The sequence below is a fragment of the Aegilops tauschii genome, chromosome 4 (assembly GCF_002575655.3).
Source record: "Aegilops tauschii subsp. strangulata cultivar AL8/78 chromosome 4, Aet v6.0, whole genome shotgun sequence".
Classification (NCBI taxonomy): domain Eukaryota; kingdom Viridiplantae; phylum Streptophyta; class Magnoliopsida; order Poales; family Poaceae; genus Aegilops; species Aegilops tauschii.
The window spans coordinates 411241872-411246645 of NC_053038.3; the positions used below are offsets into that span (position 1 = coordinate 411241872).

Genomic DNA, 4774 nt, shown 5'->3' on the forward strand with positions numbered 1-4774 from the left:
TTAACGGTTCACCATACGTGCATGCTACGGGAATCACAAACTTTAACACAAGTATTTCTCAAATTCATAACCACTCAACTAGCATGACTCTAATATCACCATCTTCATATCTCGAAACAATTATCAAGCATCAAACTTCTATTAGTATTCAACGCACTTCTAAGAATTTTTTTTAATCTTGGATGCCTATCATATTAGGACTAATTTCACAATTAAAAAAAATTACCATACTGTTTTGTAGGACTCTCAAAATAATATAAGTGAAGCATAAGAGAACAATAGTTTCTATAAAACAAACCACCGCCGTGCTCTAAAAGATATAAGTGAAGCACTAGAGCAAAAACTATATAGCTCAAAAGATATAAGTGAAGCACATAGAGTATTCTAATAATTCTGAATCATGTGTGTCTCTCTCAAAAGTGTATTCAGCGAGGATGATTGTGGTAAACTAAAAGCAAAGACTCAAATCATACAAGACACTCCAAGCAAAACACATATCATGTGGTGAATAAAAATATAGCTCCAAGTAAAGTTACTGATGGACGAAAACGAAAGAGGAGATCTTCTGAAGCATCCCCAAGCTTTGGCTTTTTGGTGTCCTTGGATTTACCTTGGGGTGCCTTGGGCATCCCCAAGCTTAGGCTCTTGCCACTCCTTGTTCCATAATCCATCAAATCCTTACCCAAAACTTGAAAACTTCACAATACAAAACTTAACAGAAAATCTCGTGAGCTCCGTTAGCGAAAGAAAACAAAACACCATTTCAAGGTACTGTGTTGAACTCATTCTTTATTTATATTGGTGTTAAACCTACTGTATTCTAACTTCTCTACTAGATCATGGATGACACGCGTTGCTGCGTCCATCTATTTGTACAAATAAATGATAATAATATTTGTAAATTTATTACCACATAGAACATATTAAATTTACATAAACATAACCATAAATTAGTCCGTGATATGAGGAAATCTCATATACACATGGTAAAAGCAAGGTTCGCGTATGCAAACTGGATTGGTATAACAACATATACATTAGTCCATACAACAATTTTGATAATAAATACAACTAATCAGTACTACCAAGACATAATAAGAGATAACCCGTACTCCTAAAATAAAAATATTCAGACCAATAAGTAGATTGTTTACATGGTGCATTACCCGAATCTTCAAACCTGTACTAAAGGGCCACCATGTTCGGAAACAAAGAAGACTTAGGTGAGCCTAATGCACCTGGCTATTTCTCATGGAGTTCATCACATTCAAGTGATAAGAGTGCTAACAAGGATAATTAGCTATAGAATATCAAATAACAATATCCTACATAATACAGAATTACAAATATGTACTAATCATATAGTAATTCAGTTTTGAAGAGAAACCAGGCTGTAGGAAAGTGATAGATCGGCAATCCCATTCAATAATGAAAAGTCTTACAAAAAAACAGCATGGAAAAGGGTGTTGCTACACTTGCATGAATTAAATAAGATCCAAACTGAAATGTCATCCAATCAGCAACCACATCGTCGCGTGACAACATAACTGATATAGCAAGTAACATCTGTGTAAGAAAAAAGACAAAGAGTATTAGAACCAAAGTGAACTGGAATAAATGCGAAGATGCGTAATATGCCAGCACACCTAGAATGAAACCAGTGTATCCTTGAGCTGCTCAAGTTAGATTATGATTACTTGTTATGCATTTGTACTGAAATTAATTACAGCAAAGAGTCGATCAATTTTTTTATTTAAATGAAACTTGAATCCTCTTCAACAACTTCATCTGGCAACAACCAAACTTTCTGCAATTCTGTTGAATAAGTCTGAGCAATAAGAGTCTATAGCCTCATTGGCACCCTTGCTTGTTGTGTTACTTCTTTTCATCTGGTACAGAGCTATCTCAAGTTTGAACTATCACTGACAGGGCAGTGAAACCCTGTTCAACAACCAAAAATAATGTCCTAAATTAAACCTGGCTAGAGCTATTATTAGGATTGTTTTATCTCTTGAAATTTTAATACTAAGGGTTAGAGATTCTAAAGAAATACACTTAAACCCGTCTTAATTTTTTGGCATACCTCAGAACTGTAATAAGCAACATGAGTATTTATGAGGACCAGCGAATAAGTGGAATGGACTTTTGTGTTCTTGAGGCAAGTTTATAATGTTCAGTCATGTTCACCACATAGTTTCCATGGCATCACATGTTAAAAATTAGATACTGAGTCTGTACTCCACTAATAGCAGAGACACTCATGAATTAGAAAGCAAAAACAATCGTACCTAAGTTATAATGTTGATGTAGTACTATTGCTGCTCATAATTGAAAATGGGCCGATTTAGAGAAAGATATTCTACGGGATGTGCAAAAATAAAATTTGGATGCTGACATATATTGCAACAGATTTAAGATGTTCATACACTCTAGTATATATTTCTAGTATATTGTTCTTGATTTTTTGCTAACTCCAGTATATATCGCAATTGGTTTTCTTTCAGGCACTTAATCAGCCATCTGTAGAATAAGGAAATAAAAAAATTAGAAAATACAAAAAAGGCAAGTACTAAATGTTTCCGGCCGAGGGACTACAGAATCATGTACATACACTGGAACTAAGTTGGTGCTCCAGTGCTATCGTCTTAGCATCCATCTGAAACTCAATATATGGTACACATAGAAGATTTCTGATTTATAACATGCAAGGAATCATTGAAGTAGAAATTAGAATTAAATAAAGTAATAGATACCTAGAGATTTAGAGTAACAATATATAAAAGCTGATTGCTTTCAGATCTATAACATCAAAAATTATACATGTAACCGATTTATGATCTGTCATGTAGATTGCTCAAAAGTTTTCTCCGAGCTCGCTTAGGCCTCCTACACTAAAAGTGGATAAGTCAAAATACTATTACATGTGTCGCCTATTAGGTCCCACATTCAAACAAAGTGAAGTCATTAAAAAATCTAGCAAAATTACATTGTAATCTCTTTTGCAATGATTCCCAAAGCAACACACATGCATAGTGGGAGAGGAGGTCTAGCGACACACAGATACAACAAGGCAAGACAGTTCTGAAGTAAAAAACAATGGAACTTATTTCATGCCTAATGGGATGTAACAAAAAGGACAAACAGTCAAACACATAGAGCTGTGAGAATTCTACAAACAATATGATGAATATAAACTTTTCCATGATATAAGTTTAGCAATAATAATATATGAATCTATGAAAGAAACTTGAAGGAATTTTATTTGGGAGATTTCAAGAGGAATACCCGTACAGAGAAAAATGCTCGGATGACACAACAATCTTGGCAAAAAATAGTTAATGTAATCCTGCAGCAACAACCAATACTGGCTGACGATAACACCATCTTCCACTTGTATCAAAGATTGAAGTATGCTTCATGAAATAAAACTCAGAGCAGGCAACTTCTTGTATGCAGCACCAAAACATGAACATTAAGACACCCTTCCTGCCTTTTCTAGTTGGTTGCTTCTACACAAGAAAACTGAATAGAACATAAATAAATACAAGTGCAAAACACAACTATGAGGATGATGGCATGATGTTACTAAAACTGAACAGAGGAAACCATAATTATATTTTGTAACAACCAATTGACTATATTAATAAAATGACACCGATGCAAAATTTGCGGGAAGATCAACCATACATGAACCTTAGTTTCCTCCAGAATTATTTCCTTTACCTCATAGCACAAAGTTTTGACCTGCACCTGGCTCTATTAGTATAGGAGAAAATTTACACACTAAATGAAAAATATTGTACACTTTTCAAAACAAAACGAAATGAAATATTGTACGGGCGTGAGTGGAAGACAATTAGAAACACAATTTTTGCAAAGATGTATGAATGTGATTGTCTGGTTACCTTGGTGGAGGGTTTGACATCAACATCCAGAGGAGAGGGTATCATGACCTGCAGATAAGTGCCCCAAGTCCCCCAAATCCCTTATGCTTATGGCATGTTTGTCCTGCTTGTGCACCAGCGAGGGGCTCCAGAGCCATAAGGCCAGTGGCGGCGGCATAGGGTCTTCCTTGAGGGCTGGACGACGGCGGTGGTTGCGTTCCACCTTAAAGGACGGCTCCGAGCACACCGTCGTGGTATGGAAATCAACAGAGAGGATGCCGCTGTTTTGCTATGCGCGCTGCCGCTAGAGATCGAGAAAGAGGGAGGGGGGCCGCTGGTCAAGGTCGATATCGTGGTCGGCGGCCCTGCCGGGAAGGATACACCCAGCCACCTAGATTAGGAGAAAGAGGAGAGAGGTCGGGGAGAGGAGTCGAGGAGGGGGATGTGCGAGACTGCGTCTCGATCCGGTTCGGGTGGGGAGAGGAGACTTGTACAGCCCATTGGGCCCAATTTAACGCGGCACGTCCAAAAAATCTAACGGATCAGCGGCCCAAACGGGGTGTGATCGGTATTAGCGAAAGAACCGGGCTAGAACCGAGATTAGGCGCGATTCACAGCTAATGTGACGGCCGAAATTGCTTAAAATTGACGTCGGACGGCTGTGAACACTGATGCTCTGAGAGGGCTGGAAAAGTGCTCAGTTTTAATGTATCTAAATGGTTTATAAACTATTTTATTAGCCATAGATTCATCAAAATAAGCAAACAACACACGAAAAACAGAATCTGTCAAAAACAGAATAGTCTGTAATAATCTGTAACTAACGCAAACTTCTGGAACTCTAAAAATTCTACCAAAATAGGACGACCTAAATAATTTGTTTATTGATC

The 4774-nt window shown here is 37.2% G+C and overlaps 1 long non-coding RNA gene across 1 annotated transcript; it reads right to left on the reverse strand.

The window, feature by feature from the left end:
- Positions 1-1396: 1396 nt before the first annotated feature.
- Positions 1397-4351, reverse strand: LOC120963051 (uncharacterized). Its single transcript, XR_005754753.3, has 2 exons — positions 3906-4351; positions 1397-3522 (listed from the first exon to the last, which is right to left on the reverse strand). It is a non-coding gene; the product is annotated as an uncharacterized lncRNA (long non-coding RNA).
- Positions 4352-4774: the final 423 nt, after the last annotated feature.